The sequence below is a fragment of the Schistocerca serialis genome, chromosome 3 (genome assembly GCF_023864345.2).
Source record: "Schistocerca serialis cubense isolate TAMUIC-IGC-003099 chromosome 3, iqSchSeri2.2, whole genome shotgun sequence".
Classification (NCBI taxonomy): Eukaryota; Metazoa; Arthropoda; class Insecta; order Orthoptera; family Acrididae; genus Schistocerca; species Schistocerca serialis.
Window position 1 is genome coordinate 544,146,964 of NC_064640.1, and position 26,639 is coordinate 544,173,602.

Genomic DNA, 26,639 nt, shown 5'->3' on the forward strand with positions numbered 1-26,639 from the left:
TTATCCTAACTGAGATAAATTAATTAGAAATAACCTAAATAATACATAAACAAATTATTAAAAAAAATTTTTATTTTTATATTAAATATAAATGAAGTGCCTGACTAAATGGTTACCTTGATAAATACCTTCATTAAAAATTACATAAGACAGAATTAAACTACCTCCTTTAGTATCAAAATCTAACGTGCATCATACACCTTAATGTAAAGAGGTAAGCTAAACAAGCTAATGGGTTCATACCCCATTTATAGAGGTATCAATCCTCTCCTTTTTAATGACCTACAACTCTACAAAACTTCTCTTCCTATCAACATTAATGATAGGAACGATCCTGTCCATTTCATCAAACTCCTGATTTGGGGTTTGAATAGGACTTGAGATCAACTTACTTTCATTTATTCCGCTCCTAACAAGAAATTAAATTATAATAATAAATGAATCATCAATTAAATATTTTATTGTCCAAGCAATAGCATCGACAATACTTTTAATTTCAATTTTGCTGATTCAAATAAAGTATCCAATAGGATGAGAAACAGAATTTACTCCATCAATAATAATTAGATCTTGATTATTATTAAAGATCCGGGCTGCACCCTTTCATTTCTGATTTCCAGAAGTAATAGGAGCTTCAAGATGAAATAACTGTTTAACACTAATAACATGGCAAAAAATCGCCCGATTAATGGTATTATCTTATTGTATTCAACTAAGAACTTTCATTTGAACAATTATCATTCTAAGAATTATTATTGGGGCAATAGTTGGTTTAAATCAAACATCTCTACGACAACTTCTAACATACTCCTCAATTAGACATTTAGGGTGAATAATCAGATCCCTAACAGTTAGAGAAAACATTTGAGAACTATACTTTATTATTTACTCACTATTAGGATTAATTATGGTCTTATTATTTAAGCAAATTAATCTATTTTTATAATCCAAATGTATTCAGCCAGAAATATAAAAAATGAAATTAAATTCATAGTATTTTTATATCTTTTGTCCCTAGGTGGTTTACCACCATTCCTTGGATTTCTACCATATGAATTGTAATACAATCATTGATAGAAAATAACATAACAACTATTATGACAATTATCGTTGTATTAACTACAATTACACTTTATTATTATATATGTATTAGATTCTCAGACCTAATTATGTCATACACAGAAAATTCATGATCTATAAAAATAAAGTCTCAAAAATCAAGAATTATTCTTCCTATAACAGTAATAATTTCGACAATAGGATTAATCTCAACATCAACCTTAATCTCATTATACTAAGGACTTAAGTTAACCAAACTAATAACCTTCAAAGTTATAATTAAAAGAATAATCTTTTAGGCCTTAGTAAAATTTTGCACCTCTAGAATTACAGTCTAGAATCATAATTGAATATAAGGCCTAAAGCATGGTAAGAGAGAAACATCTCATAAGTAGATTTACAGTCTACCACCTTAAATTCAGTCATCTTACCGCAAAAATGATTATTCTCAACAAACCATAAGGATATTGGTACTTTATACTTCTTATTTGGAGTATGGGCAGGAATAGTAGGAACATCAATAAGAATACTTATCCGTGCTCAACTTGGTCAACCAGGATCTCTAATTAGAGATGACCAAATTTATAATGTCATTATTACACCCCCCGCATTTGTAATAATTTTTTTTATAGTAATACTTATTATAATTGGTGGATTTGGTAATTGACTCGTACCATTAATAATTGGTGCACCAGATATAGCGTTCCCACGAATAAATAATATAAGTTTTTGATTACTACCGCTTTCACTAACCCTTCTTCATACATCTTCTATAGTAGATAACGGTGCTGGTACAGGATGAACAGTTTACCCTCCTCTTGCAGGAGCTATCGCATTTGTAGACCTAGCTATTTTTTCACTTCACTTAGCAGGTGTATCATCTTTTCTTGGTGTAGTAAACTTCATTACAACAGCAATTAATATACGATCAGAAAGTATAACTCTAGATCAAACACCTTTATTTGTCTGATCTGTAGCTATTACAGCCCTTCTCCTCCTTTTATCGCTTCCAGTATTAGATGGGGCTATTACTATACTATTAACAGATCGAAATTTAAATACATCATTCTTTGACCCTGGAGGAGGGGGTGACCAAATTCTATATCAACACCTATTCTGATTCTTTGGACACCCAGAAGTTTACATTTTAATTCTGCCAGGATTTGGAATTATTTCTCACATTGTATGTCAAGAAAGAGGAAAAATTGAATCATTTGGAACATTAGGTATAATTTATGCTATATTATCAATTGGACTAATAGGATTTATTGTATGAGCACATCACATATTCACAGTAGGAATAGATGTTGACACACGAGCACACTTTACATCAGCAACAATAATTATTGCTGTACCTACAGGAATTAAGGTATTCAGATGATTAGCTACACTATATGGAACTAAACTCAAATTCAATCCACCGCTATTATAAGCTTTAGGATTTATTTTTCTATTCACAATTGGTGGATTAACAGGATTAGTATTAGCAAATTCATCACTTGACATCGTATTACATTATACATATTATGTAGTAGATCACTTCCATAATGTGTTATCCATAGGAACAGTATTCGCAATCATAGGAGGTGTTATTCAATGATACTCATTAATTACAGGATTAACTATAAATAATACATGATTAAAAATCCAATTTACAATTATATTTATTGGAGTAAACTTAACATTCTTCCCTCAACACTTCCTAGGACTAGCAGGAATACCACAACGATATTCAGACTATCCAGATGCATATACACCATGAACTGTAGTATCAAGATTTGGGTCTACAATTTCTATTGTAGGAATCATTATATTCATTGTAATTATATGAGAAAGAATGGTTACAAACTGGGCAATCATATTTAGAGCTAATATAAGAAGATCAACAGAATGACTACAAAATAATCCACCTGCAGAACACAGTTACTCAGAACTACCATTAATTTCTAGATTCTAATATGGCAGATTAGTGCAGTAGATTTAAGCTGTACAAATAAAGGTTTGACCTTTTATTAGAAAAATTCATTAATGGCAACATGATCAAATTTATCCCTTCAAGATGGAGCTTCACCATTAATGGAGTAACTATCATTCTTCCATGATCATACTATGGTCGTATTATTATTAATTACAGTAATTGTAGGTTATGCCCTAAGTTACATATTATTCATTGCCTATACAAACCGAAACATACTTCACGGACATTTAATTGAAACAATCTGAACAGCACAACCAGCAATTACACAAATTTTTATTGCACTCCCATCATTACGACTACTATATTTACTTGATGATTCAGTAGACGCAATAATCACAATTAAAACAATTGGACGACAATGATACGGAAGATATGAATATTCTGACTTTATAGATGTGGGATTCGACACTTATATAACAACAGAACAAGACCTAGAAAACGACGGATTTCGACTTCTAGATGTAGATAACCGAACAATTCTACCAATAAATACGGAAGTACGAGTATTAACAAGAGCATCAGACGTTCTACACTCATGAGCAACACCTGCACTAGGGGTTAAAATTGACGCAACGCCGGGCCGACTAAACCAAGGAACATTTACAATAAACCGACCTGGACTGTTCTTTGGACAATGCTCAGAAATTTGTGGAGCAAACCACAGATTCATACCAATTGTAATTGAAAGAACTTCAGTAAACTTATTTATCAAGTGATTATCTAAGATAATCTAAGGAGTTAGTTAAAATATATAAAATTAGAGTGTCAATATAAAATAACTAAATAACTAGTACACCTTGAAATACATCAGATGACTGAAAGTAAGTAATGGTCTCTTAAACCAAAAAATAGTAAATTAACGACTACTTCTGATGGAAAAATTTAATCCAAATCCCTCAAATATCCCCTCTCATATGATTCTCCCTATTTATTATATTTTCGACTACATTAATTTTATTTAATGAAATAAACTTTTTCTCATTTAAACCAAATCTTATTAAATGAGCAGAAAAAAGAACAATTGATATAAAGAACTTGAATTGAAAATGATAACAAACATATTTTGAACATTTGATCCATCAACTAATATCTTCAATGTATCATTAAATTGAACTAGAACATTCTTAGGATTATTATTAATCCCATCAATATTTTGACTTACACCATCACGAATTAATATTATTTGAAATAAACTAAACTTAACCTTACACAATGAATTTAAAACACTACTAGGACCAAAATCATTTAATGGAACAACATTCATCTTCATTTCAATCTTTATTATAATACTATTTAATAATTTCATAGGATTATTCCCCTACATCTTTACTAGAACAAGACATTTAGCATTAACATTTGCAATCGCTCGACCTATATGATTAAGATTTATGTTATTTGGATGAATTAATCATACCAATCACATATTTACACACCTTGTCCCCCAAGGAACACCACCTGCATTAATATCATTTATAGTATTAATTGAAACAATTAGAAATGTCATTCGACCAGGTACACTAGCAGTACGACTAGCAGCAAATATAATAGCAGGACACTTACTATTAACATTACTGGGAAATACAGGACCATCTATAGCAATAAACTTAATTTCACTATTAATTATTGAACAAATACTTCTGTTAATTCTAGAATCAGCAGTAGCAATAATTCAAGCCTATGTTTTCTCAATATTAAGAACGTTATAATCTAGAGAAGTATACTAAACTTATGTTAACAACTCACTCAAACCACCCATTCCACTTAGTAGATTACAGACCTTGACCATTAACAGGAGCAATTGGAGCAATCGTTCTAGGATCAGGATTAGCAAAATGATTTCATCTATTTAACATTAACTTATTTATAATCGGATTTGGATTTACCCTAATAACTATAATCCAATGATGACGAGATGTAGTATGAGAAGGAACATACCAAGGACTACATACGGGATTTGTATCAATTGGATTACGATGAGGAATAATTTTATTTATTGCATCAGAAGTACTATTCTTTGTTTCGTTTTTCTTAGCATTTTTAGAAGAAGACTTGCACCCACTATTGAACTAGGGATATTATGACCCCCAATAGAAATTCCACCTTTTAATCCTATACAAATTCCATTACTTAATACAGCTATTCTTTTAGCATCAGCAGTAACAGTAACATGAGCACATCCTAGTTTAATAGAATCTAATCATACTCAAGCATTACAAGGACTATTCTTCACAGTACTACTAGGACTATACTTCACTATACTTCAAGCATACGAATATTGAGAAGCACCCTACACCATTGCAGACGCAGTTTATGGATCAACATTCTTTGTTGCAACAGGATTCCATGGTCTACATGTAATTATCGGAACAATTTTCTTATCAACATGTCTACTTCGACATTTAATAAACCATTTCTCACCAAGACGCCAATTTGGATTTGAAGTAGCAGCATGATACTGACACTTTGTAGACATAGTATGATTTTTCTTATACATTTCCATTTATTGATGAGGTAGATAATTGTTTATCTACTATAAATAGTATATTTGACTTCCAATCAAAAAGCTTGATATAAATCAAGAAAAACTATCCTAATTTTATCTACAAGAATGTTTATTAGATTTGTTATTCCAATAATTGTTATAATCCTTGCAACAACATTATCAAAAAAATTAATTAATGACCGAGAAAAAAGATCACCATTTGAGTGTGGATTTGACCCAAAAAGATCAGCACGAATACCATTCTCACTTCGATTCTTCTTAAGTGCAGTAATTTTCTTAATTTTTGATGTAGAAATCACACTAATCCTCCCAATTGTAATTATTTTTAAAACTTCAGACATTATAATCTGAACAGTATCAACAATATTTTTTATAATATTATTATTAGGTGGACTATACCATGAATGAAATCAAGGAGCCTTACAATGAGCAGAATAAGGGGTTGTAGTTAAACATAACATTTGGGTTGCATTCAAAAAGTATTGATATAATCAATCAACCTTAAATACTATAAGAAGCGAAGTATTGCAGTCCGTTTCGACCTGGAAGGTTGGTAAATAAAATACCCTTATTCTTATTAATTGAAGCCAAAAAGATGCATATTACTGTTAATAATATAATTGAACTATTAAGTTCCAATTAAGGAAATGTAAAGCCAATATGAAAGCTGCTAACTTTTTATATTAGCGGTTAAACTCCGATAACATTTCTAAAATTTATATAGTTTAAATAAAACCTTACATTTTCACTGTAAAAATAATATATATATATTTATAAATACCTAAAAGTAAAAATACTTCCTTAACATCTTCAGTGTCACGCTCTAATTATAAGCTATTTAAGTAAACGAAAAATAATACCACCAAAATAAATATTCAAAAAATAAAAGTTAAAAGATAAATCTTAAAATTAGAATCATATCAACCTTGTATATAACTAATTAAATAAATAAATAGTCTATACAAACCTTGACCACCAAATAATTCACCTCAACCATAATCAATTGATTTAGATGAACAATAACCCAATTTTAAACGAAAATATCTAATAAACTTAGTCGAAATAAAAGGTATAAACCACATAGAACCAGCAAATCTGACAAAAGAAAGTATACTTAAAGACAATAAATTTTGAGAAAAATCAAAATTAGAAATAAGATAACCCAAATAAGCACCCAAAACAACTACAGTAATAGTTAAAAACTTTAAATATTAAGGCAAGGCAATCACATGAGGAACAGGAAAAATTAACCAAGACAAAAGACTATCAGCAAAAACTGCAACAAACAATAAACCAATTATACCAAAAGAAATATAATAACCCTTATCATCAAAAGAAAATCTAGAATAAAAATTATTATCACCAGATATTGAATAATAAAAAAGACGAAAAGAATAAGAAGCAGTTAAACCAGTAGAAAAGAAATAAAGAAAAAAATCAAACAATTAATTCATCTTAAACAAACCATTTCAAGAATAAATCCATTGACTAAAAACCTGCTAAAAATGGTATACCACACAAAGACAAACTAGAAACATTAAAACAAACTGAAGTTAAAGGCATAAAATTAACAATTGAACCTGTAAAACGAATATCCTGAAAATCCTTTAAATTATGAATTATTGAACCTGCACACATAAACAATAAAGCCTTAAATAAAGCATGAGCTAATAAATGAAAAAATGCAAGTTTTGGATAACCCATAGCCAAAATTCTTATTATTAAACCAAGTTGTCTTAAAGTAGAAAGAGAAATAATTTGCTCCCAAACCAGCCATAAACATAGTTATACAACCAATTAAAAGTAAGAATTAACCACAATTATAAGTATCTAATATTGGTCTGAAACGAATTACTAAATAAACCCCAGCAGTAACAAGAGTAGAAGAATGAAACAAAGCAGAAACAGGAGTAGGGGCACCCATAGCAGCAGGAAGTCAAGAAGAAACGGGAATTTGAGCTCTTTTAGTTATAGCTGCTAAAACAATTAACATAGTAATAAGCTTTATTTCAAAAGAATTAGAAATAAAATCATAATAATAAATATAATTTCAACCACCAAAATTCAATATTCAAGCAATAGAAATTAAAATAGCAACATCACCAATACGATTAGAAAGTGCAGTTAACATACCCACACTATAAGATTTCACATTTTGATAATAAACAAGTAAACAATAAGAAACTAAACCTAAACCATCCCATCCCAATAAAATACTAATCAAATTAGGACTGATAAACAAAAAACCTATAGAAAGAATAAATATTACAACAATAGTAATGAAACGATTTATATTTTTTTCTCCCGACATATAATCCACTCTATAATAAATAACCAAAGAAAAAATATACATAACAAAAGACATAAAAATAAGAGACATTCAATCCAAAATTAAAGTCATAACAACCATAGAACCAATTAAATTAAAAAGTTCTCATTCAACAAAAACTCTATAATCAATTATTAAATAATAAATACCCAAAATAAAAATTATAGTTCTAGAAAAAAATAAAGAAAAAAACTCAAAGAACAAATAGAAAACTAATTAACAGCCTAAGATGAAAAATGCATATCATTGATTCTACAAAACAACATTTTTAATTAAAATACTTAAGCAACCTAAACAAAAAAAATACTCTCCCTTTAAACAAAGAATATTTAAAGGCAATCAATGTAAAAGTAAAAGTTGATATTCACGAAAATAACCAAGAGAACAAGTATAAACACCAGAATAATAATTACCATGCTGAGAATAAGAATACATATATAAAGTATAAACAGCTCTAAAAAAAGACAAAAAAATGAAAGCAAAAAATCTAAAAGAAGATCAAGATATAATTCTATTTAATAATCTAACTTCACCTACCAAATTTAAAGAAGGAGGAGCAGCTATATTAGAAGATCTCAAAAGGAATCATCATAAAGCCATTCTTGGTATCAAATTAATTATACCCTTGTTAATTGATAATCTTCGTCTACCTAAACGCTCATAAATAATATTAGATAAACAAAATAAACCGGAAGAACACAAACCATGACCAACCATACAACCTCATCAATTCGAGTTATCAATCCTCCAATAACCATTCTTATATGAGCAACAGAAGAATATGCAATTAAAGACCTTAAATCAACCTGACGAAAACAAATAAATCTAACAATAACCCCACCAGATAAACCTAAAGACAATCAAAAATAATAAACTTTAAACCCAAATAAGAAATAACTTTCATAACACGAAAAATACTGTAACCACCTAACTTTCATAAAACTCCAGCAAGGATCATTCTACCTGAAATAGGGGCCTCAACATGGGCCTTAGGAAGCCACAAACGAACCAAAAATATCGGCATCTTAACTAAAAAAGCAAGAATTATAAACACATAAAATATAAAATAATAAGAACCAAAATCAACCAATAAAGGAAAATATAAAGTATTAGAAAAATCATAAACCTTAAATAACACTAATAATAAAGGCAATCTAGCAATCAGAGTATAAAAAATTAAGTAAACACCAGCCTGCAACCGTTCAGGTTGATAGCCTCAACCCAAAATCAAAAGTAAAGTAGGAACCAATCTAGCCTCAAAAAAGATATAAAAAGAAAGAAGACTCAATCTAGCAAACGAACAATAAAGCATAATCATTAAAATTGAGACTATAAAGACAAAAAATTAGAATGATAAGAACTTAAATAAACTGAACCTCTAGCAGAAATTATTAAGGAACAATTTCAAAAACTAAGCAGAATCAAACTAAAAGAAAAATAATCAATACCAAAGTAATATGTAATCATATTCAAATCTGCATATGAATAAACACAAATCATAAAAACAAAACTAGACAGAAACATTAAAGAATGAACCAACCATTAACAATTATTGACCAAACAAAGAGGGATCAAAAAATAGTTTTAAATAAATACTTTAACATAAAGATAAACCAAAAGAATTAAAAAAATCATTCCCATGAGAACGAATTATTGATACTAAAATAGAAAGACCTAAAGCACCTTCACAAACAGAGAAAACCAAAAAAATAACAGGAAAAAAATAATCATAATCAAACTCAATAAGAAAAACAATAACCAATATAAATAAAGAAAGAACAATATATTCTAATCTCAAAAGAACCATTAATAAATGCTTACGTTTAGAAGAAAAAAATATAAACACCAGCAAAATAAATCAATAAAGAAGTAAAGACAGAGAATATAAACATTAGTTTTAATAGTTTAAAAAAACGCCAGTCTTGTAAACCTGAAATAAGTCCAGCCCCCACTTTTAAAACTTCAGAGGTGGAAAAGCTTTCCATCATCGGTCCCCAAAACCGATATTGTTAATAAACTAACCCCTGAAATGATCAAAATAATAATTATATTGCTATCAAACATAATAATTATTAATTTTATTAAATTAAGACACCCAATATCAATAATGCTTTTCATTATCCTACAAACTTTTTCAGTTGGACTAATAACAGGAACAATAATGGAAAGGTATTGATTATCATAAATTTTATTTTTAACGTTTCTTGGTGGTATATTAGTTCTATTTATTTATATTACGAGAATTGCATCAAACGAAATATTTCAACCTAAATCAAATACGATAATTATTACCTTAACAATATGAATATTTATCATATCAACATTAATTATTTTAGATATAACAATATTTATAGACTTTTTCAAAAATACTGAAACTATAAATATTGATAATTCAATCAATTATCAAGAAATAACAATATCTTTAGAAAAACTATATAATAGACCAACCTTCATTATCACAATAATAATAATAGTTTATTTATTTTTAGCACTATTAGCAGTTGTTAAAATCACCAACATTAACCAGGGGCCTATTCGTAAAATAAGATAATTTACTAATGAATAAACCCTTATGATTGAGACATCCTTTAATTAAAATCATTAATAACTCTTTAGTTGATTTACCTGCACCAACAAATATTTCATTTTGATGGAATTTGGGTCCCTACTAGGGTTATGTTTGGTAATTCAAATTGTAACTGGACTATTTTTAGCTATACATTATACATCAAATATTGAAATAGCATTTAGTAGTGTACTTCACATCTGCTGAGACGTAAATAATGGCTGAATTATTCGAACCTTACATGCAAATGGAGCTTCTATATTTTTTATTGGTATTTATTTACATGTCAGACAAGGAATTTACTATGGATCTTACATATACATACACACCTGAATAATTGGTACAGTAATCCTATTCTTAGTTATAGCAACTGCATTTATAGGATACGTTTTACCTTGAGGTCAAATATCATTCTGAGGTGCGACAGTAATTACTAATTTATTATCAGCAATTCCGTATTTAGGAACAGATTTAGTTCAATGAGTATGCGGAGGGTTTGCTGTTGATAATGCAACATTAAATCGATTCTTTACATTCCATTTTGTACTACCGTTTATTATTGCTGCAATGGCAGCAATTCATTTATTCTTCCTCCACCAAACAGGGTCTAATAACCCCTTAGGCCTAAATGGAGATATTGAAAAAATCCCATTTCACCCATACTTTACTTTCAAAGACTCTATTACATTTGTATTAATAACATCATTATTAATTATACTGTGCTTGATTAATCCTTACCTCCTGGGAGATCCAGATAATTTTCTACCAACCAACCCATTAGTAACCCCCGTTCATATTCAACCAGAATGATATTTCTTATTTCCATACACAATTCTACGATCAATCCCTAATAAACTAGGAGGTGTTATTGCATTATTCTTATCAATTAGAATCTTCATAATTTTACCATTTTATAATAAAACACCATTCCGAGGTATTCTATTCTATTATATCAATCAGATTTTATTCTGAATTATAGTAGTTGTTGTATGCTTATTAACGTGAACTGGAAAACGACCTGTTGAAGAACCTTACATTATAACAGGACAAATCTTAACAATTATCTACTTTACATACTTCTTAATTAATGTACATGTAGCAAACGCATGAGAGAAACTAATTAAGGAATAATAAGTTAATTAGCTTAGGAAAAGCATATGTTTTGAAAACATAAAACTAGAAGTTTAACTCTTCTATTAACTTTTCTTAAAAAATTACACTAAATAAATGAAATAAATAAAACCTTTAAACCAACAAAGAAAATAAAAAAATTTAAAGATAATGGCAAAAAACTCTTTCAAGCTAAGTACATTAACTTATCATAACGAAAACGTGGTAATGTCCCACAAACTCAAATAAAACCAAAGGATATAACAGCAAGCTTAATAAAAAATATAAAAGAATAAAAGTCACCACCTAAAAAAATTAAAGCTAATAATATTCTTTTAAAAACAATTCTAGTATACTCAGCTAAAAAAATTAAAGTAAAACCACCTGCACCATATTCAATATTAAAACCTGAAACTAACTCAGATTCACCTTCGGCAAAGTCAGAAGGAGTACGGTTAGTCTCAGCTAAACAAGAAGCAAAACAAGCTAAAGCTAATGGAAAAGAAATAATAATAAATCAACAATAAAGCTGATAATTTATAAAATCAAACATGTTAAAATTACCAATTAAAAAAATTAAAGATAATAAAATTAAAGCCAAACTAACTTCATATGAAATTGTTTGAGCAACAGAACGAAGAGAACCTAGTAAAGAATAATTTGAATTAGAAGACCAACCAGCAATTATAACAGTATAAACACCTAATCTAGTACAACATAAAAAAACCAAAATCCATAAGAAAAAGAACACATATAAGTTAAGTAAGGGAAAATCACTCAAACAGCCAAGGAAATTATTAAATTAAAAACAGGAGGAAAGTAATAAAGTAAATAATTAGATATAATAGAAATTGGCTGTTCCTTACAAATTAACTTGATAGCATCACTAAAGGGTTGAGGAATTCCAACAAAACCTACCTTATTTGGACCCTTTCGAATTTGAATGTAACCTAAAACCTTACACTCTAATAAAGTTAAAAAAGCAACACTAATTAAAACACAAATAACTGATAAAAGAAAATTCAAATTAAACATAAATAAATCATAAAGTATCAATACTATTTGTAGAAAAAATCTACATAAATGAGTTCTAAATTCAACACATTAATCTGTCAAAATAGTAATTTAATTAGTATTAATCAATAAAATAAAAAATATTTCAAACATATGGTCCTTTCGTACTAATATGAATTAATAATCTTAGGATAGAAACCGACCTGGCTCACGCCGGTCTGAACTCAGATCATGTAAGAATTTAAAGGTCGAACAGACCTAATTACTGGGCTACTGCACCCAAAATTTTTCTTAATCCAACATCGAGGTCGCAATCTGCTTTTGTCGATATGAGCTCTCAAAAACAATTACGCTGTTATCCCTAAGGTAACTTAATCTTATGATCGTAAATTATGGGTCAAAACAACAAACATAAATAAATGATATAATAATGAAGAGTTTATTTATTCTTCATGTCACCCCAACAAAACATCATCATTAAATATAGAAAGACAAACAAAAAACTATTTAAAAATAAAATGTTAAACTCTATAGGGCTCTTCTCGTCCTAAAGATAAATTTAAACCTTTTGACTCAAAAGTTAAATTCATGATTTTATTAAGAGACAGTTGATTTCTCGTCAAGCCATTCATTGCAGCCACTAATTAAGACACTAATGATTATGCTACCTTTGCACGGTCAAAATACCGCGGCTCTTTAAAAATCTGCTCAGTGAGCAGGCCAGACCTCAAACTATTTTCAAGAGGACATGGTTTGGATAAACAGGCTTAAACCAATTTTGCCTAGTTCTTTATAATAAATTCACAAGGTAAAAATTATATACAACTAAATATACTAATTCTATCATTATTACAAAAATTTTAAAATTAAATTTATAATCTTAATAAAAAACCTAAAATAATTATAAAATCTAAAATAAAAATAATGAACTAAAACGTGATCTTAGAGATAGCTGGTTTAAAGCTTACTATTATATTTTATAAAACAAATTATAGGTTATTAACTTCAAAGCTTATCCCTTAAAGAATAAATAAGTTAATATTTATACCTAATAAATTAAATAATAACAATTAACTTCAAAAAATTAAATTTTTTCTAAGAACCTAGATATCTTGGGAAACGATTAACATCTCATTTCTATAAATAATTTAATAATAATTATGATACATTAACTATAATTTATTTATAAATCAACCCAAATCGAGACAAATAAAAGTAAATACTAAAATTTTGATAAACCCTGATACAAAAGGTACAATAAATAAAATCTACTTTTAAAAATTTAAAATAATATTTCATAAAACAATTACATTACCAATTAACTATAATCTAAAAAACAATTCTACAAAATATACTAAGACAAAATTCGACAAAATTATTTTTATTAAATAATTAAATAAACAAAAAATTAATATAATAAAATAAATAATCAAGATATCCTGATTTGCACAGAAAAATTTTCAGTGTAAATGAAACACTTTACTAATAAGTTATATCTTGAAACTCTTCCTAGATACACTTTCCAGTACATCTACTACGTTACGACTTATCTCATCTAAATTGAAGCTAAATTAAAATAATAAAATAGAATAATCAATAATGAGAGCGACGGGCGATGTGTACACACCTCAGAGCCAATATCAGTTAAATTAAATAAATTAAATTACTATCAAATCCACCTTCATTAATAGTATTTCACCATCAAATCCGTTATAAACAAAAATCTATTGTAACCCACCTCCTCTTAACTATAAGCTGCACCTTGACCAGAAATATTTTATAATTATAAATCTTGAAAATTATAACTCTAAAAAGATTCTCTGATAACGGAGATATACAAACAAATAAATTAAGTAGACTAAATCGTGTATTATCAATCACGGGGTAGGTTCCTCTGAATGGAATGAGATACCGCCAAATTCTTTGGGTTTAAAGACCTTAACTAATAGTACCCTGGTAAATATAATTAACATTGTAACCTCCCCACCGTAATTTTTAAAAGGAAAATGAATGACAATACTTAATAGAAATGGGAGCCGAGTGTAACCTCCCCACAAAAATTTACATGAATGACAATATTATTTAAGAATGCTAATGGTCATTGCTCTATGCGTAACCGTCCAACAATGAAATGTACTGACAATGGGAACAAAAATGTGAAATTCGCATTCTGACTCAAATATAAATTCTTCACCAAAAAATTAAAGTCCATTCAGTGACAAGAAAATTCAATTAAACCGAAACATCGGTCTTTGGCCCTGTGTAAAACAATCAGAATTAAAGTCTTACCTCAGAATAACTGGATGTCAAATTTCTGCTCTTATTTCTGTGCACGGCTTGGAGGAACTGCATTGGAAATAATAATATTCCTTTTTTTGTGAATTTACTGAAATTTTTCTTCAAAAGAAGTGGAATGAAATGGGAAGTGCAACGAAATCTTTAGTTCAATAAAAAAATTAAATTTTTGAAAAAATGCTTTTGAAATCAAAATTATTATTGGGGGACTTGTTAGAGATTGATTACAATAAATAAGTTTTACATTGTCTAATGATTATATTAATTAACAGTGTACCTTATTCAGCATCTTGACCAGTGTTGCCGACCGCCTACATCACACAACCGCACTGGGCTGCTACTACTGACCGACCGCTCTGCATGACGACTATTAGCGTACTGCTCTGCATAACTACACAGAGCTACAGACTCGCAACGACTACTAACAGACTGAGAACCGCTCGCAACACTCGCGCGGTCAAGCGCAAACTCTCTGGTCACAGATGCTACAATGCCTCGCCATCGCTGCTATGTTCAATACGTGTTTCATAACCCTCCACTGGGGGGGCAAAAATTTGGCAGCGATGGTGAGTCATTTGGACTTGCCAAGCGCGGCAAAATTTTTCTTTAATTAACAAAATTCTTCAACTTACAGAATATTTAAACGTTGTGCACACGCACTAAGTACAAAATATATCAGACAAAGACAAAATGTGAGTACAAAACAAAATGTCAAAGTCGACTGGTGTGTGTTATATCTTAACTATTTCACAGTGCATATAAACAAAACTGGAATACAATCGTACATAAAAAAGACAAATGTGACGTTCGTTGTGTTCAGCTTGTATCGAGGCGAGAATTAAAGACTTTAATGGAAAAAAAATGTAATGAAATTAACATGTCATTAGCTAACATTGCATAATTAGTCATAAAATACGTAAGTTCATCTGGAAAAATATGCACGGTCTGATGTGTAACGACAAGAAAAGTTACCTGCTAACCTTACCTTGCCGGGCACTTGCCAAGAAAAAATACGATAATCATCAGTAATTAGTCACGTGAAATAATTGCATTAGTAAATGGCATCATAGTGTGTTGAATCATACAGTGGTTTCACTCAATAAACGATTTAATGTTTGGGATATGGTGATTGCCTTTCGATTTTCTAGTTCTCAAAGTTTCGACGTGTACAACATTGGGGTGAGGGATGCTGCGAATCCGATACGGACCTGCGTATAGAAGTTCAAATTTACTGCACTTACCTTTTAATTTGCTGGATAAATAGTGTGTACGTACTAGTATCTTCTGTCCAACGTGAAAGTCACGGCGTGTACAAACCTGTTTTTGCTGTCTTCTCCGGCGCTCTGCGGCACGTTTGATGTTGTTCAGCGCAATGTCAATTATTTCGTGGTGTCGTAATCGACGAGATGTAGGAAATGTTATTAATTCTTTAATTTTGTTAGGTGGTTCAGCATTTTTCAGTATAACAGACGGAGATAGCATAGTGGATTCATTTGGAATGGAATTAATTACATCTTGGAATGAGAATATGTGTGTGTCCCAATCAATATGTCTTTTGTGGCAGTATATTCGGCACAGTTTACCAATTTCTTTCATTAATCTTTCACAAGGGTTCGAAGAAGCGTGGTACTTGGATATATAGATCGGAGAAATGTTTCTGGCTCGTAACATGCATGTCCATACGCTACTACGAAATTGAGATCCATTGTCAGAAATTACTTTCATTACATGACCTACATGAGATAGAAAATGTTTTACAAATGCATTTGAAACAGTTTTAGCAGTAGCTTTGCGTAATGGAGTGAAAGTAACAAATTTTGAAGTGAGCTCAACAGCGACAAAGATGTAGCAAAAACCTCTGTTAGTTCTCGGAATCGGACCAAAAATATCTACAGCGGCCATATGTCTTAATTTAACAGGTATAATGGGATATAAAGGAGGAATATGTGAAGTGGTGTCTGATTTAGCTTTCTGGCAAATTTTACAAGACGCTAAAACTCGTCGTATACGTTTCTCCATGTTAGTAAAATAACAGTTCTGTCTCAGTATAAGAAAACATTTTCGTGCTCCGTAATGTGCGTAGCTTAAATGAGTGTACCAAATTAATTTGTTAACCAGTTCGTCAGGAATGCATAATAACCAGTTGTTGCTGTCAGGATGAGAGCGGCGAAACAGAATGTCATTGCGTACAGTGTAGTGGTTCCTAATCGTAACATTATTCATATCCAGCCAAAGGTGTTTAATTTCTTTCCACACATTGTCTTTATTTTGTTCTTGTGCTATGTCCTGTAATGACGATGAAATAAAGTTTTCAAATGCAACTTGCTGAATGTACATGACACTGAAATTTGTTTTGCAGAAGTTGGTTGCTACGTCTTGCTGATTGTTGCCGAGAGAACGCGATAGCGCGTCTGCTATAACATTTTGTGTGCCAGGAATGTGAACTATTGTAAAATTAAATTCCTGTAAATAAAGTTTCCATCTACTTAACCTGTCGTGAGTAAATTTAGCCGAGAGTAAAAATTGTATCGCTCTGTGGTCTGTGTAAACGGTGGTATGTCTGCCATAAAGAAAGTGCCGAAATCTCGTAAAAGCCCATACAACACATAATGTTTCCAATTCTGTAACGGAATAATTTCGTTCAGCAGGTGACAGAATGCGGCTTGCAAATGCGATGTTTTTAATAACTGTTGAACCATCTTCTTCAATTTCCTGGAAAATATGTACGCCTAAAGCGGTGTTAGAACTGTCGGTGGCAATGGAAAAATTTCTAGTAAGATCTGGGTGCGATAATAGTGGTGCATTCAACAAAGCATGTTTCAGGTTCATGAATTCAGAGTGTGCTTGCTTATCCCAAGACCAAATACTGTTTTTACCTGTTAATTGGCATAGCCTAGGCGTGTCTAAAGCAGAATGGTGAATAAATTTACGAAAAAAGTTAATTAAGCCCAAAAAACTGCGTAATTGCTTCTTCGTCGTAGGAACGGTAATGTCACGTAGAGCTTGAAGTTTTTCCGGATCAGGTGCAATGCCTTCTGCTGAAATTACGTGTCCAAGAAATTTTATGGAAGTTTTGCCAAAGTGCGATTTACTAAGATTAACTGTAAGTCCTTGTGCATGAAAAGTTTGTAACAGTTGTTCAAGAATCAGATTGTGTTCAGACCAATTAGCTTCTGCGATAAGAATGTCGTCTACATACGTCGTAATTCTGTCTTTAAGTTCTGTCGGAAGTATAGTGTTCAAACCGCGAATAAAAGCTGCAGAAGAAATAGTTAAGCCGAACGGTAGTTTGCAAAATTGATAACAGTCGCCGAAACAGAGAAAAGCTGTATATTTTCTGCAGTTCGGATGAAGTTGAATTTGCCAAAATCCCGATTTCAAATCTAGTGTAGAATAAATAGCTGTACCATGAAATTTCTGTAAAAGTTCCTCTAGTGTCTGTGGTCGATCTGTTTCGTTAATAATAATGTCATTAATGTGACGTGAATCAAGTACAAGGCGAAGTGAGCCATCTTTTTTCTTAACAATATGTAGCGGGTTTATGTACGGACTAACTGCTGGTTCTATAATTCCTTGGTCGAGCATATCCTGCAATTCTTTTTTAACCTGTTCTCTGTGAATGTATGGAATAGGATAATGCTTTGCTATAAATGTGTCGTGCGGTTTGACTTGAAATTCATACATAAAGCCGGACATAGTACCAGGAATGTTGTCAAAAACTGGAGCTTGCTGTAAAAGAATTTTGTGTAATTGCGTTCGTTCGTCGTCTGTAGTTGCACTGCTTTGTCTAACTTTATCGGAAATCATTTGTATTACGTCGTAGTCCATTTCGTCTGGAGTATTATAGTTGTGTACGTACGTATCCGTTAACAATGTGGGATTACAGTCTATGTCACGTGTTGCGGAAATGACCTCTGTGCGGTTGATTGTTTGTTCTTCCGCAGATAATGAGTGCTGAAATTCTAAAGCAAGTTGTACATTTTCATCCTTTAACATTAAATAAGAATTCTGAAAATCAATGACTGCGTCGTGTTATACCAGAAAATTCGTACCTAAAATAACGTCTGTTGTCAATAAAGGCACAATCCAAAAATTAGAGTGAAACGTGTGACCTGCGATACAAAATGATAAATGCGTCTGTAATTTAACGTCTACTCCTTTACTCGGTACTGCTCCTTTTACTTTTGTTTTGCCTAAAGGTAATGTCGGATAGGTATTCTCTTTGTTGCACTCATTGAAAGTCTCCTCATTTATTACTGATATCGGTGATCCGGAATCAATTACTGCTGAGAATTTCGATGAACCAATTTTAATTTCGATAACAGGATGTGAAATGGTTTTCTGAATAACTGGTCTTTCCTGTAAAAGAGTGTCTCTGATGTCGTCAAAAGTAATTACATTTTCATGAACAACATTTTGCGTGTCTAAAGTAGTGCTTGTATTATTGGAAGATGCGATCTGTGCAGTATCTAGTCAGATTCTATCTGACGCGTTATTATTATTAGGAGGATGTTGTGGCATTTCGACTATTTGAACTGTCCTATTACTTCTTCCAGACGTATTACGTTCTGGATGGTACCTACTGTCGGGTTCATTCATGAGAATAGGTCCTTGTTGATTATTTTGTTGCTGGTGAGACCGACTGTTATTATATGTACGCTGATAATTCTGCTCATCGTTTTTACGTCTGTCGTGATAGTCATTCCTATACGGTGCATTACAATAGGCATTGAAATACTGTCTTCTCTGTAGGTAATTGTTTCCTTGTTGCTGTGCGTTACTATTTGTTGGATCTGGTACTACACGTGCACGCGGCGGAACATTAAAGCCTGGTTGACCTTGTGCATTACATTGTTGGTTATGTATTCCAACCGGCTGACTTTCATACTGTTGTGGTGGAAAACGTCTATTGTTACCAAAATGTGTTTCCTGTTGCTGAAAATTTTGACGATATTGATAATCTGAATTCTGTCTGTTATTAAAGTTTTGGTAGTTGTCGTTCCTAAAACGTCTGTTATCTTTCCGATTGGAATTACGTCCCTGATCATAATTGCAGTACGGTTGTTGACCTTGGTTGTTACTCAAAAAGTTTTTGTTTACAAAAGAATAATCAGATTGCTGTACTTCCAAGAGCTGTAAAAGATCTCTGAATGCTGAAATGTTTTCTTTTTGCTGACCTGTTAGGAGTGACACTCGTAATGACCGTGGTAATTTGGAAATGCATAAATGTATCAGTGCGGATTCACTGTACGGTTCACTTAGGTACTGGTTTTGTTGTACCATGTGCTCAAAAAATTGCGTTACACTGGGAAAATTTGAGTTTTCATAGTTTGGCAAACTAATTAGTTGATCTTTAATTCTGCGCTGTGTCGTCTTCGACCAGTACGCTGACAGAAAAGCATTCTGAAATTCCTCTACCGAGTAACACTGTCTCGCGATTGGTCTCATACGAGTTGCCGGTTCGCCTTCCAAAAAACTGCAAATAAATTCAAGTTGATGTGTTACAGGCCAAGTCGGTGGAAGAGCAAAGCTAAACTGTTGAATCCAATCCAGTGGGTGAATCTGCGTTCTATCGTTTTTAAAAACTTTAAACTTTCTCACTGACAGAAAATGTTTGTAATCGAAATTATCATCTCTGTGTGATGCAACAGGTTCAGGATCGTAAGAGTATCTATTGAACTGTGGTTGTTCGGAATCTAAGTCCCGTAATCTCTGTAGATTACCCAAATTATACGCGCTGCGTGAGTCTGACACATGTTCATAAAGTGGCGTCTGTTGCGGTATGTTATTAACTGAAATGTTTTTGATCTCTGTTACTTCTTGTTGTAAATTTGACAACTTCCTACGTAACGTATTGTTAGATGAATCGGTCTCATTAATTGTCTGCTGTAAATTTTGAAATTCAGGTGTTTGGTTAAATGAAACCGGTGCAGTATCGTCTGATTTATTGTCATTAGCACTTTCGATAGCATCAATACGACTGGCCAATTCATCATATTTTTCTGTCAGTATTTTTGCCTGATCATCGGTTTTAGAATCGGACGCATTAATCTGTTTTTGCAACTTACGCGTAGTTTCGCTCAGTTTTTTGACATCAGCTTTGATGACATCGCAATCCTGTGTTAGATGTAATTGTTCGAATCTATCTGTCACTGTTTGAATATTTACTGTGTGTGTGTCTGTTTTTGATTTAAGATCAGAAATTTCATCCCTTAATTCCGCGTTCAACTGTTCTATGGTATTAATTTTGTCGGACACTGTAGTAATATTATTGTCTACATACGTCTTCGCTTTCGCGAACATTTTACGTTTGTCCTCTTGTCTTTGTGCAGTGATTGTTTCCATAACCTGACGTTTGACTTTATTTTGATCCTGAATAAATTTGCGGAAACGCGTATCACTGTTCTGTATGTGCTGATTAAAGCGCTCGTTAATCTGAGTGTTCTGCTGTTCGAATTTCGCGTCTATCTTTGCGTCCACTGTGCGCGAAAATTCTACCGTCATGGCTTTAAACTCTTCCCGTAATTGTGTAGCTTTTTCAGAGCATTGTTTAGCGACTCCGCTAATTTCGTCTCTGAGTGTTTCTGTTGCGGCTGTCTGCATTTCCCTTAATTCTTGCGCAACAGACTTTATTTCTTCGCTATTTTTTTGTGAACAAGTCTCAATTTCCACGCGCAACTGTTCCTTAGTGTCATGGCACTGCGCAGCAACGGCTCTAATTTGTTCACTAAGCTGTCTCGAATTGTCGTCTAATTTTTCATTTAAGTGTTGTTTGAGATTTTCATTATCTTGTTTGTTCTGTTCCCTAAGTTGTTTGAGATCTTCGGCATTATTGTCAAGTTTTTCGTTCTGTTGTTTGACCTGTTCTCTGAGTTGTCTAAAATTTTCGCTCTGTTCACTAAATTGTTGTTTGAGATCTTTACTACTGTTGTCTATTTTCTCACTTTGCTGTTGTAGCAAACTTCTCATAATTCGTACCAAGTCAAAACTAGCGTTTATATTCTCTGTGCTGTTTAGTGGTGGATCTGGAATTTTCTCGTTTTGTGTGACCATTTGGTCATTCTGTAATTTACAGAAAGGTTTATCAGTCGGACGTACACTGTCAGTCACTATTTCGGAATTAAATAAATCCGCCGTACTTTCAGTATCCTGTTCATTTTCATTAGACAAATTTGTCTGTTCGTTACTTGAGTTTTCCAAATCGGGTGTGTTAAGCTGGGCAGCGCTCATTACAATAGAGCGTCCCGCGTCATCGATTGTCGTCAAATCAACAGAGGACATAACCGAGTTCGTTTGTTCATCATTAAGACAAAAGTCATCATTAATGGTTGTAATGCACTGATTGTTAGTGAACGCAGGATTGTCATCATCACACTGCGTGTCATAATTACTATCGGTCACGCTGTTTAAGTCGGTAATTTCATTCAAAATACCTCGCGATACACTATTCACAGTCTTTCGCGGCATTTTTACAATAGTCACAATTTTTCAGAAAATAAATAAGCACAATGCAAAAGCAACACACAAATACAACAGAGCAACGAATTGCCGTTGACCTGTAGAAAGAAAGTCACAAGATTAGTAAAAGCGTTGCGCCAAATCCTAATTATATCTAAGCAAATAAGAGCAGATATCTGACTGTGGCTCAAAAGACTCTCAACGAAATACGATCCTGGACTGGGTGTCGCCAAGTGTAACCTCCACACAAAATCTTACAAGAAAAAAGAATGACAATACTTAATAGAAATGGGAGCCGAGTGTAACCTCCCCACAAAAATTTACATGAATGACAATATTATTTAAGAATGCTAATGGACATTGCTCTATGCGTAACCTGCCCACAATGAAATGTACTGACAATGGCAACAAAAATGTGAAATTCGCAATCTGACTCAAATATAAATTCTTCACCAAAAAATTTAAAGTCCATTCAGTGACAAGAAAATTCAATTAAACCGAAAAATCGGTCTTTGGCCCTGTGTAAAACAATCAGAATTAAAGTCTTACCTCAGAATAACTGGATGTCAAATTTCTGCTCTTATATCTGCGCACGGCTTGGAGGAACTGCATTGCAAATAATAATATTCCTTTTTTTGTGAATTTACTGAAATTTTTCTTCAAAAGAAGTGGAATGAAATGGGAAGTGCAACGAAATCTTTAGTTCAATAAAAAATTAAATTTTTGAAAAAATGCTTTTGAAATCAAAATTATTATTGGGGGACTTGTTAGAGATTGATTACAATAAATAAGTTTTACATTGTCTAATGATTATATTAATTAACAGTGTACCTTATTCAGCATCTTGACCAGTGTTGCCGACCGCCTACATCACACAACCGCACTGGGCTGCTACTACTGACCGACCGCTCTGCATGACGACTATTAGCGTACTGCTCTGCACGACTACACAGAGCTACAGACTCGCAACGACTACTAACAGACTGAGAACCGCTCGCAACACTCGCGCGGTCAAGCGCAAACTCTCTGGTCACAGATGCTACAATGCCTCGCCATCGCTGCTATGTTACATACGTGTTTCAACATTTAAAATAATAGGGTATCTAATCCTAGTTTATTATTCAAATTTCACAGATTCATAAAAAGAGCTATAAATAAAATTTAACATTTCACCTTACAAATTTATATTTTAACCCTAAAAATATAAACAACTGTTTTAACCAATAATATTCACTTGTATCAATCGTATAACCGCGGCTGCTTGCACGAATTATGCCGATACTAAATCAATTGCTAAATCCAAAATCACTTGATAGTTAAATCAAATTACTGCAAAATAGAACATTTAGTTTAACAAAACTTACATATAATAGAAAGAAAAAGTGAATAAATAAGCAAGAATAAAACTTTTGGAAACAAAATAAGAAATTTAAAAATTTATAAAAATAAGAAAACATAAAAGATTCAAATATTTAAACAAAAAAAAACACAAAAAATGACTAAAAAAAAAGAAACACACCCTCGAATGACAACAACATCTCTATTATATATAAATAAAGATTTATATGGAACATGTATACCAATAAATGTATTATAAACTTTCTTATTTAATCTTTCTTTCCACTAATAACAAAGAAAGATTAAATAATATAATAAATATATTTTATATAATTATGTAAATTAATGTAATATGGTATTAATATAAAATTAACTTGATATTAAGTTAACTTAAATATTAATTAATTAAATAATCTGATTATAGAAGGTATATTAAATTATATTATTATAATTAATATAATTATTTATATTAATATAAAATTTTACATTTAATAATATTGATTATATATATTATATCCTATAATAATAATATTTAATATTAATTTACATATTATTATATAATTTATAATATAATAACTTATTTTAAGCTAGAAACATAAGTAGCTATAATCCTAGGTAAATAAATGTATTAAAATAATCATTTAATAATCATAAAATTACATTATAGTTATTTAAATTTAATTAAATGTAATATATTAATATAAATTATTTATTTTATATAATATATATTCAAATTATCCTAACCGAGATAAATTAATTAGAAATAACCAAAATAATACATAAACAAAGTTTAAAAAAATTTTTAATTTTTATATTAAATATAAATGAAGTGCCTGCCCCAAGGTTTACCCTGATAGGGTAAATCAAGTAAATAAAATTACCTGCATTAAAAATTACATAAGACAGAATTAAACTACCTCCTTTAATATCAAAAACTAACGTGCATCATACACCTTAATGTAAAAAGGTAAGCTAAACAAGCTAATGGGTTCATACCCCATTTATAGAGGTATCAATCCTCTCCTTTTTAATGACCAACAACTCTACAAAACTTCTCCTCCTATCAACATTAATGATAGGAACGATCCTGTCAATTTCATCAAACTCCTGATTTAGGGTTTGAATAGGACTTGAGATCAACTTACTTTCATTTATTCCACTCCTAACAAGAAATAAAAATATAATAATAAATGAATCATCAATTAAATATTTTATTGTCCAAGCAGTAGCATCGACAATACTATTATTTTCAATTTTGCTGATTCAAATAAAGTATCCAATAGGATGAGAAACAGAATTTATTCGATCAATAATAATTACATCTAGATTATTATTAAAGATCGGGGCTGCATCCTTTCATTTATGATTTCCAGAAGTAATAGGAGCTTCAAGATGAAATAACTGTTTAACACTAATAACATGGCAAAAAATTGCCCCAATAATGGTATTATCTTATTGTATTCAACTAAGAACTCTCATTTGAACAATTATCATTCTAAGAATTATTATTGGGGCAATAGGTGGTTTAAATCAAACATCTCTAAGACAACTTCTAGCATATTCCTCAATTAGACATTTAGGGTGAATAATCAGATCCCTAACAGTTAGAGAAATCATTTGAGAACTATACTTTATTATTTACTCACTATTAAGATTAATTATGGACTTATTATTTAAGCAAATAAATCTATTATTTATAAACCAAATTTATTCAGCCAGAAATATAAAAACTGAAATTAAATTCATAATATTTTTATCTCTTTTATCCCTAGGTGGTTTACCACCACTCCTTGGATTTCAACCAAAATGAATTGTAATACAATCATTGATAGAAAATAACATAACAACTATTATGACAATTATGGTTGTATTAACTACAATTACACTTTATTATTATATACGTGTTAGATTCTCAGCCCTAATTATGTCATACACAGAAAATTCATGATCTATAAAAATAAAGTCTCAAAAATCAAGAATTATTCTTCCTATAACAGTAATAATTTCAACAATAGGATTAATCTCAACATCAACCTTAATCTCATTATACTAAGGACTTAAGTTAACCAAACTAATAACCTTCAAAGTTATAATTAAAAGAATAATCTTTTAGGCCTTAGTAAAATTTTGCACCTCTAGAATTGCAGTCTTGAATCATAATTGAATATAAGGCCTAAAGCATGGTAAGAGAGAAACATCTCATAAGTAGATTTACAGTCTACCACCTTAAATTCCGCCATCTTACCGCAAAAATGATTATTCTCAACAAACCATAAGGATATTGGTACTTTATACTTCTGAAACGTCCCCTTTTGAACAATTACAAATGACTGTGCTTAAACTGACACACAATATTTCGTTAGTGCAACGCAATCTGACTTTCAATAATCCCTACAAAAGAATGGGCCCTGACTAACAGTAAACTATACGTTTCACAAATCACTTACCTCACAAAAATCTTCGCTACTCAAGCTACTGCAATACAGCGAGCGCCACTACGGCCAGCTAAATATAACATTCAAACTACTGAAGGCACTAACTACTGATAGGGATAGTTATCAAATGAAAGATATTAATAAAGAACAAACAATGTATTTACCTTGATATCATCATATATAAATATAGCAGTTCATGACAAATTTCAAAACTCCGCTATCTCTCTCCCCAAATCCACCACTGCTGGCGGCTCACCTCCAACTGCGCAACGCTATGCGCTGTTCACATCCAGCTGCCTAACACTACAATGGCGAGTATTACAACAATGCAAAGCAGCCACAGACTGCACACAGCACAGCCAGTGATTTTCATACAGAGGTGGCGTTACCAATAAAAAAACCTAAACAGCCTACTTACATAGCCCCCATGCTCCCACAAAAAATTTTACAAATTGGTTTGGGCAGTGGCCAATACAGATTTAAAAAATTTTTTCATAATTACAATAACAAAGAAATCAAATGCACACACTTATTGATACAGTGTTGGTCAAAAG

At 31.3% G+C, this 26,639-nt stretch overlaps 3 long non-coding RNA genes across 3 annotated transcripts in view; 2 read left to right on the plus strand and 1 right to left on the minus strand.

Annotated features, from left to right (window-relative positions):
• LOC126470425 (uncharacterized) overlaps positions 1-26,639 on the plus strand; it is a 103,746-nt gene that overhangs the window by 2,823 nt on the left and 74,284 nt on the right. The gene's annotated exons all lie outside the window — the stretch shown is intronic.
• Positions 12,667-26,639, minus strand: part of LOC126470422 (uncharacterized) — a 35,243-nt gene continuing 21,270 nt past the window's right edge. Inside the window, exon 2 of the long non-coding RNA XR_007586180.1 lies at positions 12,667-13,062. This is a non-coding gene — a long non-coding RNA (uncharacterized LOC126470422). The remainder of the gene's footprint in view (positions 13,063-26,639) is intronic.
• The window catches only part of LOC126470426 (uncharacterized), a 34,951-nt gene continuing 21,120 nt past the window's right edge, over positions 12,809-26,639 (plus strand). Inside the window, exon 1 of the long non-coding RNA XR_007586183.1 lies at positions 12,809-12,925. This is a non-coding gene — a long non-coding RNA (uncharacterized LOC126470426). The remainder of the gene's footprint in view (positions 12,926-26,639) is intronic.